Raw genomic sequence first — 12,040 nt, 5'->3', positions numbered from 1 at the left:
AACTAGAACAAGAATATTCTGTGCCCCCAGCTGAATTGGAGTTGATGACAAAGCAAAGACCGTCAATAACCAACAGAACTTGAGACAAACGCATGCAGTATTAAGCCATGGAACGCCTTGATTGGCCTGCGAGTGGCCAAGCCCTCATCAAACCTACAACCTATGTATTCATAAAAACACAGCTCTTTCGCACCACCACCAGCTATTGCGCTCATAATAACTTTAAAATGACCAATCCTGGCACTAGGGTTTGAAACTAGAAGAGTGAAATTGCAAAACAAGCGTGCGTTTAACAATTGCACTATGATCGTGAGGATGTTCCATTTTTATGTCACCTAGCAATAAAAACACAGGACATTGCAAAAAATGAATTTCTCTCAACAAGTTGAGGTCAGAGAGGTAGAAATCTAACATTTCAGAAGAGAAAAACAAAAATAACACCTTTATTCTCAGGCCTTTTACTGAGAGGTGTGAGAGAGTGATTAGATTCCTTTCTCCTCCTGACAGCCAGACAGTCGCTGATCTGCTCTGCACCACCATTCATTTTATCTACTGTTCTCTCACCTCAAACACCAGGGCTGCGTCCTTAATCGCACCCTATTCTCTGGTCAAAAGAAGCGCACGACAAAGGGAACAGGATGCTATTTGGGACATATCCCTACTCAGCCCACTGGGCACACACTGGTTGAATCAACATTGTTTCAAAGTAGTTTGCCAACATATTGTGATGGAATCTATGTGTAAAAGACATAGTATTTAAAAAAGTTATCAACATAAACTGTTGTTTTGAGGGTGAAATTTCCTCCACAAGAATATGTCATCATGGTAACCAATTTTCAACATAAACAAACCTTGAATCTGAACCATCAGATCTTCAAAATTGTATCCACTATCAGGATACAAATCAATAGACTGAAGTAGGAGGTGCAGCCCAGAGTTAATCTACATATTTTTGGTCTCCCATCTAGGGTTTTAAAGCAACCCCAGCCCTGCTTAGCTTAGATGTATTTCACTAACTACTATCAAATCAAATTCCATAAGTCACATACGACAACTACAACAGTGAAATGCTTACTTACTAGCCCCTAACTAACAATGCAGTTTAAAAAAATACAGATAAGAATAAGAAATAAAAGTAACAAGTAATTAAAGAGCAGCAGTAAAATAACAATAGTGAGACTATATACAGGCGCTTACCGGTACAGAATCAATGTGCGGCAGCCCCGGTTGGTTACGGAAATATCTACATGAAGGTAGTATTATTAAAGAGACTATGCATAGATGATAACAACAGAGAGTAGCAGTGGCGTAAAAGAGGGGGGGGGGAATGCAAATGGTCTGGGTAGCCATTTGATTAGGTGTTCAGGAGTTATATACATACACTAAGTTGACTGTGCCTTCAAACAGCTTATTATGTCGTGGCTTTAGAAGCTTCTGATAGGCTAATTGACATAATTTGAGTCAATTGGAGGTGTAGCTGTGGACGTATTTCAAGGCCTACCTTCAAACTCAGTGCCTCTTTGCTTGACATCATAGGACAATCTAAATAAATCACCCTCAGAAAGATAACTGTAGACCTCCACAAGTCTGGCTCATCCTTGGAAGCACGTTCATCTGTACAAACTATAGTACGCAAGTATAAACACCACGGGACCACCCAGCCGTCATACCTCTCAGGAAGGAGACGCGTTCTGTCTCCTAGAGATGAATGTACTTTGGTGCAAAATGTGCAAATCAATCCCAGAACAACAGCAAAGGACCTTGTGAAGATGCTGGAGGAAACAGGTACAAAAGTATCTATATCCACAGTAAAAATTAGTCCTATATCGACATGTGTGAGTCCTGTGTGGCTCAGTCGGTAGAGCATGGCTCTTGCAACGCCAAGCGTCGTGGGTTCGATTCCCGCTGGGGCCACCCATATGTAAAAGTAGTGGCCCCAGCCGACTTGTAAGTCGCTTTGGACAAAAGCGTCTGCTAAATGGGATATATTATAACCTGAAAGGCCTCTCAGCAAGGAAGTAATTACTGCTCCAAAACCGCCATTAAAAAGCCAGACTATGGTTTGCAATTGCACATGGGGACAAAGAACGTACTTTTTGGAGAAATTTCCTCTGGTCTGATGAATCAAAAATGGAACTGTTTGCATATTGGCCATCGTTATGTTTGGAGGAAAAAGGGGGAGGCTTGCAAGCACGGGGGTGGCAGCATCATATTGTGGGGGTGCTTTGCTGCAGGAGGGACTGGTGCACTTCACGAACTAGATGGCTTCATGAGGGAGGAAAATTATGTGGATATATTGAAGCAACATCTCAAGACATCAGTTAAAGCTTGGTCGCAAATGGGTCTTCCAAAAGAACAATTACTCCAAGCATACTTGTGGCAAAATTGCTTAAGGACAACAAAGTCGAGGTATTGGAGTGGCCATCACAAAGCCCTGCCCTCAATCCTATAGAAAATGTGTGGCAGAACTGGCATAGTGTGTGCAAGCAAGGAGGCCTGCAAACCACGTCTTAGTTATACCATCTCTGTCAGGAGGAATGGGCCAAAATTCACACAACTTATTGTAGGAAGCTTGTGGACGGCTGCCCGAAACGGTTGACCCAAGTTAAACAATTTAAAGGCAAAGCTACCAAATACTAATTGAGTGTATGTAAACATCTGACCCACTGGGAATGTGATGAAAGAAATAAAAGCTGAAATAAATCATTCTCTAGGGTTCTGACATTTCACATTCTTAAAAGAAATTGGTGATCTTAACTGACCTACGACTGGGCATTTTTACTAGGATTAAATATCAGGAATTGTGAAAACTGAGTTTAAATGTATTTGGCTAAGGTGTATGTAAACTTCCGACTTCAACTGTATATATATATATATAAAAACTCAGCAAAAAAGAAACGTCCCTTTTTCAGGACCTTGACTTTCAAGGATAATTCGTAAAAATTTAAATAACTTCACAGATCTTCATTGTAAAGGGTTTAAACACTCTTTGTTCAATGAACCATAAACAATTAATGAACATGCACCTGTGGAACGGTCGTTAAGACACTAACAGCTTACAGATGGCAGGCAATTAACGTCACAGTTATGAACATTTAGGACACTAAAGAGGCCTTTCTACGGACTCTGAAAAACTCCAAAAGAAAGATGCCTATGTTTCCTACTCATCTGCGTGAACGTGCCTTAGGCATGCTGCAAGGAGGCCTGAAGACTGCAGATGTGGCCAGGGTAATAAATTGCAATGTCCGTACTGTGAGATGCCTAAGACAGCGCTACAGGGAGACAGGATGGACAGTTGACCATCCTTGCAGTGGCAGACCACGTGTAACAACACCTGTACAGGATCGGTACATCCGAACATCACACCTGTGGGACAGGTACAGGATGGTAACAACAACTGCCCGAGTTACACCAGGAACACACAATCACTCCATCAGTGCTCACACTGTCCGCAATAGGCTGAGAGAGGCTGGACTGAGGGCTTGTAGGCCTGTTGTAAGGCAGGTCCTCACCAGATATCACCGGCAACAACATCGCCTATGGGCACAAACCCACCGTCGCTGGACCAGACAGGACTGGCAAAAAGTGCTCTCCACTGACAAGTCGCGGTTTTGTCTCACCAGGGGGGATGTTCGGATTCTCATTTATCGTTGAAGGAATGAGCGTTACACCAAGGCCTGTACTCTGGAGTGGGATCAATTTGGAGGTGGAGGGTCTGTCATGATCTGGAGTGGTGTGTCACAGCATCATCGGACTGAGCTTGTTGTCATTGTAGGCAATCTCAACACTGTGCGTTACAGGGAAGACATCCTCCTCCCTCATGTAGTACCCTTCCTGCAGGCTCATCCTGACATGACTCTCCAGCACGATAATGCCACCATCCATACTGCTCGTTCTGTGTGTGATTTCCTGCAAGACAGGAATGTCAGTGTTCTGCCATGGCCAGCGAAGAGCCCGGATCTCAATCCCATTGAGTACATCTGGTACCTGTTGGATCAGAGAGTGAGGGCTCGGGCCATTCCCCCCAGAAATGTCTGGGAAGTTGCAGGTGCCTTGGTGGAAGAGTGGGGTAACATCTCACATCAAGAACTGGCAAATCTGGTGCAGTCTATGAGGAGGAGATGCACTGCAGTACTTAATGCAGTTGGTGGCCACATCACCAGATACTGATTTTTATTTTTGATTTTGACCCCCCCTTTGTTCAGGGACACATTTTTCAATTTCTGTTAGTCACATGTCTGTGGAACTTGTTCAGTTTATGTCTCAGTTGTTAAATCTTGTTACGTTCATACAAATATTTACACATCTAAGTTTGCTGAAAATAAACGCAGTTGACAGTGAGTGGACGTTTCTTTTTTTGCTGAGTTTATATATATTCATTAAAAATGGAAAGCTGAAATGTCTTTAGTCAATAAGTATTCAACCCCTTTGTCATGGCAAGCCTAAATACCTTCATTTTCTTAAGAAGTCACATAATAAGTTACATGGACTCACTCATCTCATCTCTGTACACAACACATACAATTAAGGTCCCTCAGTCAATCAGTGGATTTCAAACACAGATTCAACCACAAAGAACAGGGAGGTTTTCCAATGGCTCCTATTGGTAGATGGGTAAAAAAAAAAATGTGCTTAACAAGTTGCATAATAAGTTGCATGGACTCATTCTGTGTGCAATAATAGTGTTTAACATTATTTTTTAATTAAGTTATTAATTACACTATGGATGGTGTATCAATACACCCAGTCACTACAAAGATACAGGTGTCCTTCCTTCTGTACTACAAAGATGCAGGCGTCTCTGAGCAGATGACTTCACCATTAGGCCTATGGTGACTTCAAAACAGTTACAGAGTTTAATGGCTGTGAGGAAACTGAGGATGGATCAACAACATTGTAGTTACTGCACAATACTAACCTAAACGACAGTGTGAAAAGAAGGACGTGTCAAACTCATTCCACAAAGGGCCAAGTGTCTGGGGTTTTTCACTCCACCCTTGCACTTGATGAATTTAGGTCGCTAATTCTTAAGGAACTCCCCTCAACTGGTTGTCTATGTCTTAATTGAAAGTAAAATCGCGCAGACACTCGGCCCTCCGTGGAGTGAGTTTGACACCCCTGCTGTACAGAATACAAATATTCCAAAATGCATCCTGTTTGCAGTAAGGCACTAAACTAAAACTGCAACTGTTTGTCCTGAATACAAAGCATTATGTTTGTGGCAAATCGAACACAACACATCACTGAGTTCCACTCTTCATATTTTCAAGCATGGTGGTGGCTCCATCATGTTATGGGTATGCTTGTCATTGGTAAGGACTAGGGAGGTTTTTAGGATAAAAATGAAAAATAAAAATAAATGGAATAGAGCTAAGCACAGGAAAAATCCTAAAAGAAAACCTGGTTCAGTCTGCTTTCCAACAAACACTGGGAGATGAATTCACCTTTCAGCAGGACAATAACTGAAAACACAAGGCCAAATATACACAGGAGTTGCTTTCCAAGATGACAGTGAATGTTCTTGAGAGGCCTAGTTTTAAAAAATCTATGGAAAGTCTTGAAAATGGCAGTATACCAATTAACAACAACCAACTTGACAGATCTTGAATAATTTTTTAAAGAATTATGCACAAATATTGTACAATCCAGGTGTGCAAAGCTCTTAGAGACTTACCCTGAAAGACTCACAGCTGTAATCACTGCCAAAGATGTACTGAATACTTGAATAGTTATTTATGTAAATGGAATGTCTACATTTCATTTTTAATAAATGTACTAACATTTCTAAAAACATGTTTTCACTTTGTCATTATGGGGTATTGTGTGTAGATGGATGAGAGAAAAATAATTGAATACATTTTCATTTCAGGCTGTAACACAACAAAATGTCAAGTAAGTAAAGGAGTATGAATAATTTCTGAAGGTATTTGGTATTTTATTAGGATCCTCATCAACTGTTTAAAAATCTGCAGCTACTCTTCCTGGGGTCCACACAAAACACAGCATAATACAGAACATTAATAGACAAGAACAGCTCAAGGACAGAACTACATCAATTTAAAAAAGGAACACGTAGCCTACATATCGATACGTACACACAAACTATCTAGATCAAATAGGGGAGAGGCGTTGTGCCGTGAGGTGTTCCTTTATCATTTTTTTTAAATTTTAAACTAGGTTTGCTGTTCATTTGAGCAATATGAGATGGAACGGAGTTCCATGCAATAATGGCTATATATAATACTGTACGCTTTCTTGATTTTTTTCTGGAATTTGGGGACTGTGAAAAGACCCATGGTGGCATTTCTGGTGGGGTAAGTGTGTATGTCAGAGCTGAATGTAAGTTGACTATGCAAGCAATTTGGGATTTTCAACACATTAATGCTTCTTATAAAAGGAAGAAGTGATGCAGTCAGTCTCTCCTCTTCTCTTAGCCAAGAGAGACTGGCATGCATTGTATTTATATCAGCCCTCTGATTACAATGAAGAACAAGATGTGCCTCTTTGTTCTGGGCCTGCTGCAGCTTAACTAGGTATTTCCTTGCAGCACTCGACCACACGACTGGACAATAATCAAGATTAGACAAAACTAGAGCCTGCAGGACTTGCGTTTTGGAGTGTGGTGTCAAAAAAGAAAAGCATCTCTTTATTACAGACAGACATCTCCCCATCTTTACAACCGTTTAATCTATATGCTTTGACCATAATAGTTTACAATCTAAGGTAACACCAAGTAATTAAGTCTCCTCAACTTGTTCAACAGCCACACCATTCCTTACCAGATTCAGCTGAGGTCTAGAAGTTAAGGAACGATTTGCGCCAAATACAATGCTCTTAGGTTAGGGTTATATATGCATCAGCAACCCCTGCATCTAAACCTAACCCTGTCGATGCAGGGGTTGCTGATGCGTATATGGTTGAATCATCAGCATACATGGACACACATGCTTTGTTTCATACCAGTGGCAGGTCATTGGTAAAAATAGAAAAGAGTAGGGGGCCTAGAGAGCTGCCCTGTGGTATACCACACATTACATGTTTGACATTAGAGAAGCTTCCATTAAAGAAAACCCTTGGTGTTATATTAGATAGATAGGCATCTGTTTTTTCAAAAGCAGGTTATAGGCAATAATATCAAAGGCTGCACTGAAATCGAACAGTACAGCTCCCACAATCTTCCCACAATTATCAATTTATTTAAACTAATCATCAGTCATTTGTTTCAGTGCAGTACATGTTGAGTGCCCTTCTCTATAAGCATGCTGAAAGTCTGTTGTTAATTTGTTTAGAGAGAAATATAATTTTATGTAGTCAAACACAAGTTTTTCCAACAGTTTGCTAAGAGCTGGCGCAAGCTGATAGGTCTGCTGTTAGAACCAGTAAAGGTCACCTTACCACTCTTGGGTAGTGGAATTACTTTGGCTTCCCTCCAGGCCTGAGGACAAAATACTATCCACCTGGCTCAGATTAAAGATATGACAGATAGCAGTGGCTATACAGTCAGCTACCATCCTCAGTAGCGTTCCATCTAAGTTGTCAATGACAGGTTTGTTTGAACGATAACAAAGCAAATTCCACCTCTCCCACACTAACTTAATCATTGCAAGTTTGAATTTGTAAGACAAAATCAAATTAAATCAAACTTTAAATGCACTTTAAATAAAGTTTGATTCGATTTAGGACTTCTTTAACTTTACATTTTGTCATGAAACTTTGTCATCAAAGTCTGGTATTCTCTGGATTTATGTGGCTTTCAAGACAATTGGGAACTCTGAAAAACAAGGTTGAATCGTGACGTCAGTGATCTTCAGGCTGGAGAGTTCCCGATTTGGAATTCAGAGTTGGATGACCGTTCAAAACATATTTTCCCAGTCGGAGCTCGTTTTTTCCCGTGTTCCCAGTTGTCTTGAACTCACTGAAGTCTGACAATTCCCAGTTCCAAGTTTCCAGTTGTTTTGAATGCAGCAGAATTTATGCTGGATTGACAGCATGGCCAATGTATTCAACCTTTTCAAGCCCATGGCATGTGAAAGTTTATCCATTTAAGCTTGGAAAAGAGACCATTAAACCCAGATTTGGACCACACACCCACTCCACTGAATAGCAGGCTAGTGATTGCATTGTAGAGCCTGCAGTTAGCCACTGATTCCTTCCAAACCACTAATTTCCAAACCACGATTTCTACCTTGTTGTGTAATGTTTATGTCCAATTGCCGATTGAGCACTGATACGTTTTATCTATAATTTAACTTCATATGACAAGGATTGAAAAGGATTTGCCAGTAGATTGTCAACTTGATTCATGATGACGACAGCTTGCCTAACTTGTCTAGCTTGCTAGCTAAGATTTTGAAAGTATGATGTTGACATGATCAGTCCAATCAAAGCTATGGTAAATATAACATTATTTGACGCAATTTTATCTATGGCCTTGCCTTCTTGGATGGGCACTTCTAACGTAACTCTATTGCAGCACCCAAGAGGCTTGAATTTCGGAGCTCTCCCAGTAGATAGAACAGTGAGTCAATCACGGCGCAACTAATATTTTCCGCTGGCTGCCCCACCACCACAGAAAGCACTGAGCTAGGCAGAAACACCTGCACTGTGGAGCAAAAAAAAGAGATCATGTTTGTATGAGGCTCAACATTTATTTTGTATTTTTTACATTGTTTGCAAACTGATATGTGACACGTATTAATGCCAAAATAACATGCAAAACAGGCAACAACAACTAATATATATATACAGTTCCAGGCATATGTTTGGACACAACCACTCATTCAAGAGTTTTTCTTTATTTTTACTATTTTCTACATTGTAGAATAATAGTGAAGACAACAAAACTATGAAATAACACATGTAGTGACCAAAAAAGTGTTAAACAAATCCAAATATATTTTACATTTGAGATTCTTCAAAGTAGCCACCCTTTGCCTTGATGACAGCTTTGCACACTCATGGCATTCTCTCAACCAGCTTCATGAGGTAGTCACCGGAAAGCATTTCAATTAACAGGTGTCCCTTGTTAAAAGTTAATTTGTGAAATGTATTTCCTTCTTAAAGCATTTGAGCCAATCATTTGTGTTGGGACAAGGTAAGGTGGTATACAAAACGCAGCTGTCATCACAGAAAAGGGTGGCTACTTTGAGGAATATAAAACATAAAATATATTTTGATTTGTTTAACACTTTTTGGCTACTACATGATTCCAAATGTGTTATTTCATAGTTTTGATGTCTTCACTATTATTCTACAATCTAGAAAATAGTAAAAACAAAGAAGAATCCTTGAATGAGAAGTTGTATCCAAACTTTTGACTGGTACTGTGTATATATTATTTTAGCTAAACAGGTGGGGCTCAAAACTTAATTGACGGGTCGCTACAGGGTTGCGTTGACAACCAAGCACGTTTCAATATCACTTTTGCAATACAGTAAATAGCTAAAAGTTAAGGCTATATGACGAACTAATGTAACATTATTTATTCATAGCCACATTTTTATGTTACTGTAACTACAAATGTGTACTGATGTAATCCTAGAGAGCATAGATGTTAAACAAAAGTTGCAGGTCTGTGAAAATCTTCACAATTGCTATAATAATCTGCGCAGAATCTTGAACAGCATTGATCACATGCACTATGTACGTAATCTCAACTGCAACCCAGGTCATTTGGTTGTGCTACTAGATGCAGCGCAGTGATAACACATGAACTTGTTGTATAAATATTGTATTCCCATTTGTTCTTTTAAATGGTTCAGAAAGATTATTAGAAAAGATTACAATGCATAGTCTTGGTGTTAAACTTTGCTTCTTCAGGGTGGCTCACTGCCAGAGTGAAGCTTCATATGAAGATGATCAAATAACTACAAGGTCGTGAGCACGATACCCAGACAGGTGGAGGCTGGACGGATGGTGGTTGGGTGTCAGAAAACAGCAAGCATAGCAAGTAACAGCTAGTTACAGCAGCAACAGCAATGGCAGCAAGAGACAGCAGCGCATGTGTGCCCGTGAGATGTGGCATCGAGGAAAAGCATGTGCAGAACTGGTCAACTTAAATAGACCGCATGTAAGTAGAGTGTGAATCCAATTGGTGCAATGTCAGCTGATGCGATCAGCCAATGCCACCACACTCGGGTTTCCCTTCGCTGTATTTGGAAGCTCAGTGATAACACGTTTAGATGACAACTTAACCAAAAATCAGACTTTGTTTTTCCATTGGAATTTGGCTGTGCTTTTAAATGGTTGAAAGCCTAGTGATAACACATTGGGAATTCAGCAAACCTCTGGCTGTCCTTTTTAAGTGGGTGAATAAAGGTTGAAATCTCCTTGATCGTCATCCCAACCCAAATATTACCCACATTTCCACGTTGAAATGACGTGGCGTGCCCAGTGGGAGGAGCCTTCTGTGCTTCGCATCAGCTCTGTGCCATCTATATCTACATGCCATTGTCGCCGCTGGAGAAAAAAAGAAAAGGCATAGACCGCCGGGACGTCCTTGGTTACGGCAAACTCAGGTCATTTGCTTCCCCTCTAAATAGCAACTTCCCTGGCTGATGATAGACCGCCCCGGGTGACATGGAATGCTGCATACTACATTACTGAAATGTTTGCCTTAGCACAGAGCTATGATCCAACACCACTCCTGCCCAGAACATAATTGCTGTTGAAGGAGCAGTTGTAAAAGAGGGCCGCCCAGGCTTGCAGAGCGAGAGTAATAGAGAGGTCTCAGAGAGTGAAGGACGCCGTACTTTTTCCAGTAAGGCATTCGTGTTAGAGGGAACTCTATTAACAAAGTTGAAAAAGCCATTGTGGTAACAGCTTGCGATCTTACCTGATCACAGGCTCTCATTTCATGCGCAGTCCGTCCATCTCCTCCAATTTGTGATGAGCAAGGCCCGATCGGGACGACCTTCTAGACCTCAGTGGCTCTTTAATCTTCATTATGAGAGTTGGCCAATGCACCTGCCTGCCTCCCCTATGGCTCCTTCTAAACAGTCACAGCTCGTAGGGAAGCCGGTTTAACCTCACACTTTCAGGGTATTGCACTCGACTGATATTCGATAATGTATGGCTGCGACAATTGAGTTGATCTGATGATGTGAATATAACATAGAGACCGAAGGGAGGACTAATGGATGATCTGATGATGCTGACAGTGTGAATATAACATAGAGACCGGAGGGAGCACTAATGGATGATCTGATGATGCTGACAGTGTGAATATAACATAGAGACCGGAGGGAGCACTAATGGATGATCTGATGATGCTGACAGTGTGAATATAACATAGAGACCGGAGGGGGACTAATGGATGGCTCATATTTAGGAATAAGTCTTATACACCTTTCATAGCTCCCGGAGCACAGAGCAATTTGAATATTTTTGATCATTGGGTTCCACGCAGCGTGTTGTGCTGCACGGAAGAGGGAAAGATATCTGATCCTCCGGCATGAAATTGTACGTTGAGGTTAACATCAGGAGAGTCGCAATGTGCTCAGCAGCTGCATCACCGAGACCTACTAAAATACCATCACACTGAAATGCTGTCATGACAAATCACACACAAAAAAGAGCGGTTCCCTTCTACCCCCAACATGGACAACATCAAACCTTTGGAGGCCCTTTCTGTTTTAGTCCAATATTGATCTTGGCCGCCAATACACAGAGAGAGAGTAATTGGGTTTTATCTTGATGGCTGCATGTTTAATTATGTTGGCGCTGGACATCGATCCTGAGGCTCAGCGCTGCAGTGGAGGCCTTGGAAGACAACGCGTGCCAAATGCAGTTTGCCCAAGCCCAGAATAATGGCCGGGACATACATGCTGCTGGCTGGCAAGATGGTGGGGAATGATCATGACTATTATTATGATTATAACTCACCCACTCTGTCACATCTGTATTGCCATCACAATTGTTTTGTTTGTCTGAGTGTGGCAGACGAACAGGCTGCGATGCTAGACAACCTCTGAGATTTCAAATGGATCCTTCAACTGCCAGGGGTAGAATGTAAACATGTATTAGGGACTGGGAGAGGGAG

The sequence above is a fragment of the Oncorhynchus masou genome, chromosome 11 (assembly GCF_036934945.1).
Source record: "Oncorhynchus masou masou isolate Uvic2021 chromosome 11, UVic_Omas_1.1, whole genome shotgun sequence".
In the NCBI taxonomy this organism is placed as follows: domain Eukaryota; kingdom Metazoa; phylum Chordata; class Actinopteri; order Salmoniformes; family Salmonidae; genus Oncorhynchus; species Oncorhynchus masou.
Note: the sequence above shows the minus strand (reverse complement) of the source record.